At 43.8% G+C, this 14,480-nt stretch overlaps 1 long non-coding RNA gene across 3 annotated transcripts in view; it reads left to right on the top strand.

Annotated features, from left to right (window-relative positions):
• The window catches only part of LOC146973913 (uncharacterized), a 60,121-nt gene that overhangs the window by 22,580 nt on the left and 23,061 nt on the right, over positions 1 to 14,480 (top strand). The window contains exon 1 of one of the 3 annotated variants that reach the window (XR_015037797.1): positions 10,714 to 10,798. The exons of the other annotated variants lie outside the window; for them this stretch is intronic. This is a non-coding gene — a long non-coding RNA (uncharacterized LOC146973913). Of the gene's footprint in view, positions 1 to 10,713; positions 10,799 to 14,480 lie in introns of those variants that run through there. 3 annotated transcript variants of the gene reach the window in all.

Genomic DNA, 14,480 nt, shown 5'->3' with positions numbered 1-14,480 from the left:
ATTTCATGTTTTGCACCGAAGCAACGCTCATTTTCAGAGGGTTTAAGTTGCAAGTCAACTTTAATCATCATTTACCTACCTGCCTTTTCTCAATTATCTGGACTGTGAAACTTTGGGAGATTGTTTTTGAATGTCATTGCTTTGAAATTAGGGTAACATTTTTTGGGGGATTTTCTATGGGTTTCCACGTTATCAGCTGATTATCTAAAAATAGAACGTTGCAACATCCGACTCATTTTGATAGAACGGGTCACATATATGGGCCGATATCCGCATCCCTAATACCAAACGTGGTCTGTGATTGGACCTCAAATGTGTCCTGAATGCATTTTGGGGGCTTTCACACCAGAACGAGCTGACCACTCTCTTTTGACTGGGAGATAATGGTTGATGTCAGAAGGTGGTTTGATTGTTTCTCAGTTTGGTCTAGATTTTCACACACAACAGTCTCTAGAGTTTTTATTCAGAGTGCAACCAACAGTAATCCAGTGAGCAGCAGTGTTGAGGAGAGTGGCACTCATTCCTCTTTACACCTGTGCTCAGCAGAGACCACTTCCTGTCACCAAGATCAGACAGTGAAGCTGCAGAGGACACAGACTCACCAACACTTGGACAGATGAAGACCTGAAGATTTGTGCTGATGGAGCAGCAGATATTAGAGTCGGTCTGAATCCCTGGACCCAACCTGCCTAGTACCAACAATCCTGGCTGGTGGAGGAGCATGCAAATGGAGAATTCTTCTGTTTAAAACACATTAAAGTGGACATTGATCATCATGAACTTTATCCCGCATGATGCTCAACAGAGTGAAGGATGCTGTTCACAGTGTTGTTGAACAGCCACAGGATTCTGTCTGATTTTGTTTGTTTGGCTGTCAGAACGAACTTCGCTATTCAAACAGAATTTGAATTATTTAAAAAAGGTGAACATTCAAAGGTGGAAACTGACGTTCGACCGCGTGCCTTCCGCAACAACGCAAATGAACGTGCGTCGCGACTTTCAGGGTAGTAACTAAACATGTTGATAAAACAAACTGTTGTTGTACGCGACGTAGAGCTGCAGCTTCAAATTTACAAGCAGGGTTTTTTTAATTGCCTGTTTATTCAGCTGGGGTAGTGGCCTACGTGTTCCCACACTACGCGCACACATTCTTATTTTTTTTTAAATTGATCAATCAGCGGACCACTTGCCTGCCAATCACGGATCAACTGCGATCCATCGCACCACTACTTAGAATATTTGATTTCCCTTCTTGAAGTTTTATATTGAGTTGGTAAAACTTAAAGGTATAATCTGTAGGAATTCCCCCCATCTAGCGGTGCGGTTGCATATCTGAACGTATTCTTGATGTTGCATTCAGGTGAAATGGGGCAGACGTCAGACAGACAACAGACGCTGCATGTAACAGGATAAACAAGCGTCTATGTAAACAAGTGGTCCGCCATCACGAGGCAAAACAATACAGGCCTGACAACATGTTGTCATGGTGATGTGGTATTGTTTTACCGTCTTTCTCTGGTGGAGTAAAATGACATCCGGTTGGTTTGCCGACAGCCGTCTGCCTAACTGCACCTGAATGCAACACCAGTGCCTCCTCTTCCTCACACTACACAGTGGTGACAGTTTCAACAGGCCGAGCCCACAGCTCCGCTCAGTTTCTATGGTTACCTATGGTAACGGCGATGCAACATGGCCGCCTCGGTTCGGTGCGTTGCCCATGTAGTATTTAACGACTTGCAACAACTCATTCTAAGGTACCAGAAAGCTTTCATTTGTATGCGGGTGTGATTGGACTTAAGTGAAATACGTATTTATAAAATACATATTTGATTTTTGCTAATAAAAAGCTAAATACGTTTTTCTTTTGAGTATATCTTTTGGCTTGTTTTGGCAGAGAGAGGGGGAATGAGGGCCTTGAACCAGGGCCGCCTGTGGTGAGGACTGGAGCCTCTACATAGAGCGGCTGCTTTACCCACTGCACCCCAGCATACTGGGGCTTTAAGTGTGTTGCACATGTTACATAACAGATTTTGTTAAAATGTGGGATGTAATAGTAAACTGGTAGGTGTATATAATGAGCTAAAAAAAACATACAAAAAAGATTAAAAGTTTGAATATACTAATACCAATATTTACCATAAGAAGCATTAGAAATTGGAATCTGATTTGGGGGAAGACTGACAGCCCTACATGACGGTGAGTTCAGTGAACTTAGGTGGCCTCCACACCTGGATCCAGTAGAACACGTTTGGGATGTGGTAGATTAGGAGATTGAATGGGCAGAGATGATGGGATGCAGTCACGCCGACACGGAGCAGAGTCTCAGAGGAAAGTGTCAACACCTGGCGGATCCATGAAGAAGCACCCAGTGATGGTGTGATGATCCTAACACCACAGATGGAGGAGGAAATGTGGCCTAACATCTGACATCAGCAGCTTTGCAGCTGTGTGTATTAATGTAACACTCATCGGCTGCTGTTGGAGAACTCAGAACTGAGTTTATCTGAAATGATGCGGATTACTCTGTCGTCCAAACAGAATGCAGTAAATTCATTTTGGGGTGGGACCGTGACCTGACGGTGAGCGAATATAACATCAAAGAAACCTTGAGAAAGTTTGAAGTGTTACACAATGAGCTGAGTGTCTCACAACGTTGTGTAGTCAGCAGGAACATTCAGGCTGTCGGTGTGTGTCTCTACAGAAACTGTGGTTTCAGGGCATTGTCGGGGGTTTCTGTGGAGAATGTGTAGCTGGAGAATGAGGAGGGAAGGTGTGTTAGAACATGTTGGGACTCGACAGGTATAGGCCGTAATGAATAGTTGAGCAGGAAGCTTTGCTCTGCCTCATTCAGCACCCTCCGCTCCCCCACTGTGACCGTCCTGCCTTCCCTCAGGCTCATAGGGAGTGTCTCACACTTTAATACATCAGAGTGACTCTATTTTTAATGTGTGGAGGACTAGTTTCTTTAACTGTGTGTGCTGCTGTATAGTTTATCTGCACATAGAGGTGATATTTGGAGCCCAGACTCTGGTTTGACATGATAATAAGGAAACATGGACATTGAATGTGTTCTTAAAGGGATAGTAGCATTTTCTAAAAGTGGGGTTGTATGATCTACAAATAGCCCCTAACTACATTAATTGCAGTAGAAGACTCTCTGCACTCCTCCCGTTAGCAACGCCAGCCCATAATAGCCCTGCCCAGAGATTTACAACATACAGTGTTGTGAACAGACCCAAAGAAACGGCCTATTTTCGCGGCCTAAAAGAGGTTTTACCTGAAAAAAAAATACACAGTTCCATTGTTCACTATAATCAGGGATGCAAACAGCGCGCCGAAAAGCGAAACTCGCTTTTTTCATGACCAATTAGGTGACTTGTGTGAATCGTTCAGATCCGAAGAGTTTTTGTTTTGAGAGGGGGTGGGGGGTGGGGGGTCTCAGCGTCTCAGCTGGGGTCAGTAAAATGTTTTTCTAACAGGCTGAGACAGTGACAATCACGTGAAACTGAGGCGAACTCATTCATGGTCTCTGATTATACTGATAACAGCCGACCTCCAATGTAGACGCGACATGCGCGCTCATTAAAGCGGCGCGTATCCGCGTGCATTCGGTGCGACGGCGACGCCGTTTTCCCCCCGTGCATGTCTGTGTATGGCGAGTGTATTGTGGAGCTGTGCGCCGCGGACATGCACGGTTCCCTACGTTGCTGTGTCAGGCAGGTGTTTCCACGGAGCTCTGCCCCGTTTCAGAGGTGAAGGAAGCCCTAAGTGGAAAGACGTCGCCTCCGCGATGTAGAATGTGTTCAATTAAAGTGAAACTAACACATTATATAGCCTATATGTCCATTACACACTGAATGAAACATCCCATGTCTTTATTTATTCAGTTTATTTTAACTCATTGAGTGCCAGACCTTTTATAAAATGGTCAGTGCCAGGTGCCAGCGTTTTGGGGCATTTTGAGTAATATGTCAAGACCCAGAAGAATATTTTGTACTATGACTCTGAAAACACCAAACAGCTCAAAGGAAAGAGGAGACTCTCTATTTAACTAGGGAAAAAACCATTTGTTTGTACCTTGTTCCATTCTTGATTTATCTTAAGTTGAATAGAGCCTGGTTGCACCAAAAAGACCACTTTTCTTCTAGAAAGCTGAGAAAAATGCATTTTTGTGAAAGAGAGTCTCTCAAGAAAAACAGTGATTTATCCGTTTTAATTTTGGCTTCAAAAACATGTAAGACATCTGAAAATTTCATTTCACATGTTTTTTACCCCCCCCCCCACACACACACACACAAAAGACAAAACAAAAAACAAAACAACAACAACAACTAAAATACAACAAGTACGAGCGGTTGCTACCCCCTCAGCCTCTCCTACGCCCCCCTCCCCCTCCCCCTCCCCCTCCACCCCCTCCCTTCTCCTCTCCTACTTCTCCTCCTGCTGCTTCCCCTCGTCTCTGAAGGAGGGAGGGAGACGTCGTGGCGTCTTCAGCCTCTCTGCTGGACGCGGCCGCGGCAGCGACTCACCGCGCTGATCTCTCGGTTCGTCGTCACGACGTCGGTTTACAGCAACGCGATCCGCCTCCGCTTTCGCTTTGGCATTTTGGTGCTGATCATCTAGATGAGTTTACCTTTCCTGCCTCCTCTGATCACTTCATGCTGGAGCTATGCTAACAGCACCGTGGCTAAGCTTTCCTCCAGCTCCACGTTACACTTGTTCCAGGCTCTGCCCGTCGTTTTCCTCTAGAAATAGAAACTTTTTCCGACTTTTTTATCTCTGTACCGATCGCGCTCGTCTTCTCCTCCTTCTTCACTTCTTGCTCTGATCTACAGTCTTCTTCGTTCTACACATCCCAGAAGCCCCAAAATTACTCACAGTGTGCGCGAGAGCGCCCCCATTTACCAGCCACAGAAAACTGCATTTGACGTCTATGGACATCAATGGCACTCAAGCGTTGGATTTTGATTGACGTCCATAGACGTCAATGGCACTCAATGAGTTAATAGTAATAATTATGACTAACATTCAGTGAAGACATAAAATTAAAACATTGCAAAGGATTTTTTTTTTAAAGCATTTTTAATATAGAAATGTTGGCCTTCTGAAAACTATGTCCATCTATATGCACCCAATACTTGGTTGGGGTTGAACTACTGGAAATTGACTTTTCCATGATATTGTAATGTAATTATTTGTTAATGGTGAGCCCCCCCCCCCCCCACACGCCAGACAATTCCTCTCTTTTTTGGTCCTGACCCGTTTGCATCCCTGTATAATATAATTTTTTCCAGACCTTCAAAGTGCAGGAAAAACACAGTTTTTATTTGGAGGGTTAGCAAAACAGCAGAAAAACGACCGGATTTGCATAGTTCCCCTTTAAAACCCGACCCGGTCTGACAACAATTGAAGCCCAGTCATGTGAGATGGAGGGTTACTCGACCCCAGTACTTGAGTAAGAGTACAAATACTACTGGTCAAAATTTACTCCGTTACACGTAAAAGTAACTCAGTCGACATGTTACTCGAGTAAGAGTAAAAAAGTACTTGCTTTTAAAGGTACTTAAGTATCCAAAAGTACATGCTTTTAAATTTACTTTAAGTAAGAGTAAGAGTACTTATTCTGAGTCTTATTTTTCACATCAATGAATGACTATAATTTTTTCTAAATGACTTTAAGGAGCTTTTAACTCTTGTTAGTGAGAATGAACTCTTTGAAAGCAGCTGCACTGATGTGCTGCTTTTAGGGGTTAGGGTTTCCTTCACAGACAAACACAGCTTGTGTCCAATAGGATTTTAGAAAAAGACCTGAAAGTAACCAGTACTTTTCAGCCTTCCTAGAAATTAACTCAAGTAAAAGTAAAAATATTTGTCCTGGAAATGTAAGAGTAATAAGTACCAAAGAAATCTAATACTCAAGTAAAGTACAAATCCTCTGGATATACTTAAGTACAGTAAATTTACTCCGTTACTGTCCACCACTGTGTGTATATATTTTCAGCCTGAACGCAGCCAGAATGATGGAACATCAGCAACGTGCTCCAGGGTTGGAATGGAAGCGAGCTGACACCACCTCTTCTTGGCGACATCTTGGCTTGTTTTATCCTGCATCGGAGCGGGATCGCTGTGTTCACATGTGGCCAAACGAACCGCTCTTTGGGGTTAAACGCTCCCTGTTTCAGAACAACTGCTCCAAACGAGACAAAGGCAGCAACACAACCACACTGTGACACATCCCCGACATTTTCATCACCCTCTGCACACTGAACACTTGGCATCGCGGAGTCTTCCTCCAGCGCTCCGTAACCACCTTCAGCAGACTGGCTCGTACGTGGAGTTCTGAATAGCAATGAACCGAGCTGCGTTTGATAGGAGAATATTTTCTAAAGGCACGCTGTGTTTTTAGCGGGAGCCGGCGATAAAGGAGCACTGATCGGTTTCTGAGGCTTCCTATGTTGCTGTTCTTCTTTTTTTTTTTCAACACAACTTCAAACAAATGCTGCAGACTCATTCTGCAGACTTTGTACTAACAAGAGAACAAGGTGTAAAATGCAGAGGTGGCATAAATGTTACACTTCTAATATAGCACAGTGTTTAACAGATTGGCTGTTTGGCTGCCTACCCATGTGTAAATAAATCATAAGCACAGCCACAAAGCCACCCCCACAGTTTGTGTGTATGTGTGTGTGTTTGTGCGCCTGTGGCTGGGTTTGTGTGTACTGCGTGGTGGGCTGTGTTGCTTTCAGCACTGCAGAACAGCACCACCCGCCCCACCCCTTCAAAATAGAGACATGACGAATACCTGATGATGCTGTGTTTTTTTGTTTTTTTTTACAGCGCGCGCAGTGATTTCTGTGATTACAAAAAGTATTTCCGTTAAATCGACATTTACATTTCAAACACAAACAGCTCGAGATAAAGAGACGCAGCAGAGAGCGGCGCAGACACACACAGTCTGTGTATCCTGACCGATAATGTGTTTTGGAAGAAAAAGTTGATGTGCAGCTTTGTGTCCAACGGTCTGCTGGTGCCGGACGGACGGACGGACAACCTTTCACACAAATAAGGGACTTGCCAGGGTCAAGCTGTTCCTCAGTTGTGCGTTTGCCAACAGGATTGGAGAGCATCAGTCAGGAGAGGCCGAGTCGTCCTCTCTGCTGTCGGGAGATTATGCAACAGTGTTCCCTTTCCTCTCTCCTCCCCTCCACGGGCGCTACACACACACACACACACACACACACACACGGGCTGGTACACAATCCCCACAGCCAAGGGAGTGTGACCGAGGAGCAGAATTGTTATTATAAGCACCGTGCGGCTGTGGCTGTCACTGTCACACAAGGCTTCAAGTGAAGTGGCTCTAGCTAATGAAGAGTGCGCGGACGAGTGTTAATCAGCGGCGAGCTCGGAGGAGAGCAGCTGAGGCCATGTGCTCGCCCTGCAGGCTGATGAAGTGCAGGATTGATTCTCTTTGCTCAAAATGAGACATCAAAGTGAAGAGAGGGAAGAGGACACACACGCACAGAAACACAGAAACACAACAGGATGGGCTCTGACGTCACGCTTTTCACACAATGCCACATCCCTCAGCAGCAGAGAGGAGAGACTCAGAGGAGACTGCTGGGCTGTGATCAACAGAGATGCCCTGATCTACTTGGCTGGGTGGTCTCAGACTTTCACACAACAGTACGACACTTGGACATAAGTGTTGCTACGTCTCTAGCCCTATCCACCACTTTCCGGAGAACGACGCTGGGTGTCGCCATGACACTCCATTCATTACATTTTAGATTAACCATAGCTGGGCTAACCGTTAGCTGTTAGCCATTAGCAGTGTCTTAAATAACTCAATAAACGGCCCATGAAAAAAATATTTTTTCCAGCGGATATCCTAGTTACAACATGACTGAGCTAACTGGAGTAGTTTCATGTCGTGTCCGACAACGGGAGGGTTTTAACAGCTGACGTCCTGATAGTTAGCTTAGCTGCTGCTGTTGTTAGCTGTCAGCAGCAGCAAAGCTAACAACTATGATAATCATGACTAATTACAAAAATGTGGACACAGAAATGGTAATGTTTGTTCAATAATTCGTTTTATAGACTTAACAAACATCAGATTTAGTCAAAACGGTTTTGGCAGCCCAGAGCCCCCACATTTGGTACCTACACCGGCGGCTAACGCTACCAGTTAGCCGCTAGCTAGAATGCTACTAAAACCGACTTCTGTTGTGGTGTGACGCAATGGATCATGGGAAAATAAAGTGGTGGATAAAATCTGTTTGATTTTTTCCCAAATTCAATTTTTTCCGTTTTAAAGGGACAACGAGGAGTTTTGGAAAGCGAAGTGTTTTCACACTACATTTACCATGAGCCTCTGCGCGCACGGTGAAATTCTTGGACCGGCGCAAGACAGACGTCTTACCACAAATGTTTTCAATCATCAAGAATTAAAGTCAGAGGTTGGAAGACGATCAGATACCGTCGTAGTTCCGACCATAAACAGCGATTCGGTGGCGTTATTCCCATGACGCACCGGGCAGCGTCCGGGAAACCAAAAGTAAGGAAACGCTGGTCGGCTCGCCCAGCATTTCCACTGCTAATAATAAGAACAAAATAACGATAGAGACAAAACAATATATTTATCGAAAATGGGCCCATTAACAAGTGTGGGTAACGTAGATGTAGCCACATTAATGTGAGGCTTTTTTTATAACCAAATACAAACTCCTCGTTGTCCCTTTAATTTTTTGAAGTTCCATTTTAATTTCGGGGAGTTCACCCTTTGTCAAGTCCCGCCCTTCACGGTGACTGGTGCTAGGTTCGTCAATCATTTCATACTGTTTCATCCCATCTCCCATTTCTCCCCATAAAACTTCACAAAGTTCAAAATACATTAGCATAACGTTATGTTACACCTTTTAACCATATTGTAAAATTAACAAGTAGTTTTTGCCCAAAAAAAATTGCTGTCTGTATTTTCCTAACATTTTTAGGTCTAAAAGAAGGAATCTGAAGATTTTCAGTTTAATCGCTCCTGTTTTGCGGTAGTTGTGTCTGTCCCCGCATCGCCATGGCTGCGATGAATGGGAGTGGATGTAAGTTCTGCTGTTTAGGCTGTTTACATCCCTCAAAGCTGCAATTTCTTTCCACAGACAGCGTCAGATGGAGACTCAAACATGCACCCAGAAGTTTATTTACTTCAAGCAAGCCGACATGTTTGTAAAACTAGATCTAATTCAAAGTCTTCCGGAGTCTCGCGCGAGACCCAGTTGCCGTGCTCGGTGTGTTCAGGTGCAGTGGGAAAAGCTCCTGTTGGTGTCATAAACACAGGAATATCGACTCTTGACTTTCTTGAAGTGTACATCTTTTTCCACAGACAGCGTCAGGTGGCGACTCAAACATGCGCCGAGAAGTTTTTTTTACTTGAAGCAAGTCAAGAGTTGATATTCCTGTGTTTATGACACAAACGGTAGCTCCAACTGCACCTGAACACACCGAGCACGGCAACTTGGGTCTCGCGCGAGACTCCGGAAGACTTTGAATTAGATCTAGTTTTACAAACATGTCGGCTTGCTTGAAGTAAATAAACTTCTCGGTGCATGTTTGAGTCTCCATCTGATGCTGTCTGTGGAAAAACATTGCAGCTTTGAGGGATGTAAACAGCCTAAGCAGCGGAACTTACATCCACTCCCATTCATTGCTGCTGTGGCGATGCAGGGACAGACACAACTACCGCAAAACAGGAGCGATTAAACTGAAAATCTTCAGATTCCTTCTTTTAGACCTAAAATGATAGGAACATACACCCCCGAGTTGAATTCGCCTGGAATTGTCCTTTAATGAGTGACTAAAATGTACACAAATTAAATAGAAATTACAATAAATTTATTGAGGTGACAAACTAACAACACTTTTCTCCATACCGTAAGAACACTGAATGATGCAACATAACACTGCACTATAAGTACTAAAAGTACCAATAAAATATTCATGCTTATGAGCTTTAAACTGTTTCCAGTAAAATAAATTATATTAGTAATAAAAAAAAAAGTTTCTTGTTTATCATATGGTTTTTGGACATGGACAATAGTTGGTCATTGCATGTATTTTTACGCTTATGCTTGTGCCACCCAGATTTGCTTCCCTCTATGCATCCCTCTATCCTCTTACACACAAAAGCAGCATTTCAGTCAAATTATGTCAAATTCCACATTAAAAATAGATTCAGTTTTAAGCGATTCTGTGATCAGTGAAATCATAGGGCCTTACGTCTCTTCATCCACCATCCGCAATTCTCCAGCACCAGAACGTTAGAAGTGATGATGTAAACACTCAGAGTTGCTCTGTGATTGGGTCATATCGACCCCGGACCACCGGTGGTGAGAGCAACATGGATAATGAATTACAAGTGTTACCGACCTCGTTGTCTTTGCCAGGAGCTGCTGTTATACTCTGGATTTCTAACACTACGGCATATCACTGTTAGCGTCTGACTTGAGCGAATCCATGTGTTTCGTCATTGACTAATGCAGCCAGATGATTTGCCCACACGTTTCAGGAGCATTAGAGACAAACTCCTGCAGTGCGGAGGCTGTGTGGTGTAAAGCGGAGCAGAGTGCAACACCGGCAGGCGGAGGAGGAGAAACACAGAGCTGAGTACAGGAGGACAGGACTTTGATCAGTTTTCTTTTAGCCATCTGATCTGTGGAATCGGCTCAGGACATCTGACTCATCGCTGACGAGACCTCGCTCATCATTCTGTCTCAGATGAACATGTCGACCAATAAGTGTATTAAAGGTCCACAAGTGCTGAATTGTGTCTTTTGGAAAGTTACACAGTTGGGGATTTTCAGACTTTTGATGATCTGACAAATGCTTCATCTGGACCTTACTGAGTTAGAATTTATGATGCTGGATTCTGTCCACATTTTTAGGGCTGTCAGAATCATTTTCTTAGATGATTAATTGCCATACAAATAATTGCGATTAACTATTTAATTGTCTTTTTCTGATCATTTTATGCCACTATTATAAAAAGCCTAAACATAGTTTAATAATACACATACCATTCATGAAATGGAGACATGTATTAATCAGCTAAATCCATGATTCTAATGTCCATAGATGCTCATCGACATCAGGTTGACAGTTTTGGAAATGAAGCTCCTCCAGATAAACAGTTTGTGGCTCCACTCATGTGTCATTAAACCATAAAAGAAGGGGGCGCAACATGATGATGTGATTAAAGGGATAGTAGCATTTTTTTAAAGTGGGGTTGTATGATCTACAAATAGCCCCCAAGTACTTTAATTGCAGTAGAAGACTCTCTGCACTCCTCCCGTTAGCAACGCCAGCCCATAATAGCCCTGCCCAGAGATTTACAACATACAGTGTTGTGAACAGACCCAAAGAAACGGCCTATTTTCGCAGCCTAAAAGAGGTTTTACCTGAAAAAGAAAATACACAGTTCCATTGTTGGCTATAATATAATTTTTTCCAGCCCTTCAAAGTGCAGGAAAAACGCAGTTTTTATTTGGACCTAACCAACTGCTGATCGGCGGGCGCTAACCCCGGGCGGAGGGATACATGAATTGGTTAGCTCCAAATAAAAACTGTGTTTTTCCTGCACTTTGAGGGGCTGGAAAAAATTATATTATAGTGAACAATGGAACTGTATTTTTTTTTTCAGGTAAAACCTCTTTTAGGCTGCGAAAATAGGCCGTTTCTTTGGGTCTGTTCACAACACTGTATGTTGTAAATCTCTGGGCAGGGCTATGGGCTGGCGTTGCTAACGGGAGGAGTGCAGAGAGTTATTTGTAGATCATACAACCCCACTTTTAAAAAAATGCTACTATCCCTTTAAAAGAGGAGCAGTCAAACCTCAAACGGTGGAAATAGTGATGGAAATCTGACATTTCTGTTAGTTTGATCCAGCTGTTTTTATGCAGATGAATGGAAACCGTTTTAACCATTGTGCAAAATAATTGCGGTCAGCTCAAATAACTGCGATGAGGCAATTATATAATAATTGTGACATTTCAGTTGGTACCCAGAAGCATCCAGTGTGTTACTGATGCACCATGGTGTGTAGATTTAGTAAAGTGAAAAGCTTGAAGCCAACCCAGGCTGAGCAGGAAGCAGCAGCACAACTCGCTGCTATCTTGAACTGTTGCAGCTGTTAAATTAGGCAACGTCAGTGACAGTCATGTGTTCTTCCTTTTTTTTATGCTTCCCTTTTTATATATTCACTTTTTTTCTTCCATGGAAAGGTGAAAAAGGCGACACAGTGCCTGAATCAGTGACTGAGAAGAAGATCCATTACACACATTCATAGTAACTGTGTAACTAAAGCAGAGACGGAGGGAACATCTGGTAAACTGCCGATTGTTTCAGAGCCAATCAAATATACCGGTCAACTCCTGTTCACCCGGGGCAACGTTCAACCGTTGACCAGACTAGTCCTGATGTTGGACACTTCTGTCCAACAGGAAGCCAAGAGGAGCAGAGAGCGACTAATGAGTTGGATTTGTTAACGTCCTATCATTCCAGACTTGGTTGTGTCAAACCTCAGCCACATTCCTGGTTGTGGTCTCCTGGTGTGTAGGGTTGTGTTTTGTTTCTGATGGCCTCTTTACGGTTAGTGTGCATTTCCTTTCTTGGCTGGTTTGGTTTTTCTTGCCTGGAGTGATGATGAAACAGAGGCAACAGAGCACCTCCGCCAGCCGGAGGAGCCGTGCAGCAGCTCATTAATCGTTAGGTAGCCTCTGTCTTTCATTACTGCAGCCTGGCAGCCGCTTTCACCTGTGACTCTTTTAAAAAATCATTTTCAAACCCAAGGCACAGGAAAGAGAAGTGCCTTGTATTTTTACTTTTAGTTTGAGTGTGAGAGGGAAGAGAGCAGCGTTCAGCCTCACCTCCCTCTGTACTCGTATAGCCCACAACCTGAAGCATCATGAACACAACCCAGCTGGTTTAAGATCAGAATACACCAACAAGTGCATGGTTCCTAATTACACTGTCCTGTAACATTTTGTTCTGTTCTTTAACCCTTTAACATAGGGATGTGAATCTTTGGGTGGCTCACGATTCGATTCGATTCCGATTTTTAGGGTCACGATTCGATTCAAAATCGATTTTCGATTCAACCGATTCTTGATTTTATTTCTGCGATTTTTAGTTTGCTTTATTAAAGCAGAAGTAAGTGATATATTTGTGTTAATATAAGTCTTAAGTAGTTATATCTTCCGACAGCAATCACTTACATAGAGTGTTTGGACCGAAACACGGGTCTGTCAGTCACTCTGCTCTGCTCTGAGCCGAGGAGAAAACATTTATCGTATCCTACAGTTTTTATCCAATGAGGAGAGAGAACGGCATGCAGGGCTGTGTGTGCAGCCAAGGGACGCCGTGAATGTGGCGACGTAGGGACGAGGACTGTTATGGTGCGTTCAAGGAAACTCGTAACTCGTGTTTTTCCGACCTGTGAAGTGGTACCAGTTCGATCTGGTACGAGTTCACGGGTCGGAAGTTACGAGTGGCCGTTATAGTGACTTTCACAGGTAAAACAGGTCGGAAAAACACGAGTGGGTTGCCTGGAACGCTACAAAGTCGTAAGTCGTGACTTGAAGCTGTAATTTACGGTTTCAAAAGCCTGCCTGGAACGCAGCATTAGCCAAAACGACCGGATCGCTTACTTCTGCTTTAACACCAGACCATGTGAAAAAGTTGAATGATGATGATGTCTACAGACTATTATATCAGAAGCCATATTTCCCCCCCCAAAATGCACATCACATGTTTCAGATTTATTCAGCAGCAATATATTTGAACCATTTTAAATGAAGCTGATTTTATAGGCTACTCTCTTTCCAAAAGCCTGGACTGAAGGGATGTGAATATTTGGGTGTCTATTTGATTCAAAATCAGTTCTCATGCACATGCACATACATGTATCACCTGTAACAAAGGCGCTGCTAAAAAAAAAAAAAAAAAAAGACGGCACTCTGCTCTAACGCCTGCTCACCTGCAGCCTGTCTGACTCTGCAGCGCCACAGAGGAGCTGTCAGAGGAGCTGCTGCTGGTCCTCTCTCTTCAGCCTGGTGTTTGGCTGCACTTTGTATGAGTTTTAAAAAGTGAAGATCTAACGTCACCTAGCACCGATCGGCTGATCCAGAGCGCAGTGGATGTGGCTGCTCAGCTGGAGCGCGCGCGTGTTTAACGGCAAAAAAGAAAAACAGCGATCGTCCTCTCTCCTCAATAGAGGGTCGGGTTGCTGATGTACACAAGCCTAGTCACAGACATTCAATAGAGCATTTAAATCAGATCAGTTAACGTTTGTAGGCGGTTAACGAGTGTCTTTTAGCGCCATGGCGATGGCGTGCTGCAGCGCTGTGTACGGCGCTGTGTACGGCACAGTGAGGGCACGTATTGAGACGAAGGAAAATTAATAAAAAATCGATTTTTGAAGATTATGAATCGAT

This window comes from Trachurus japonicus, chromosome 15 (assembly GCF_045865225.1).
Source record: "Trachurus japonicus isolate A0001 chromosome 15, Traja_1.0".
Lineage (NCBI taxonomy): Eukaryota > Metazoa > Chordata > Actinopteri > Carangiformes > Carangidae > Trachurus > Trachurus japonicus.
The sequence above is the reverse complement of the archived record's forward strand: the minus strand, read 5'-3'. Positions and strand labels throughout refer to the sequence as shown.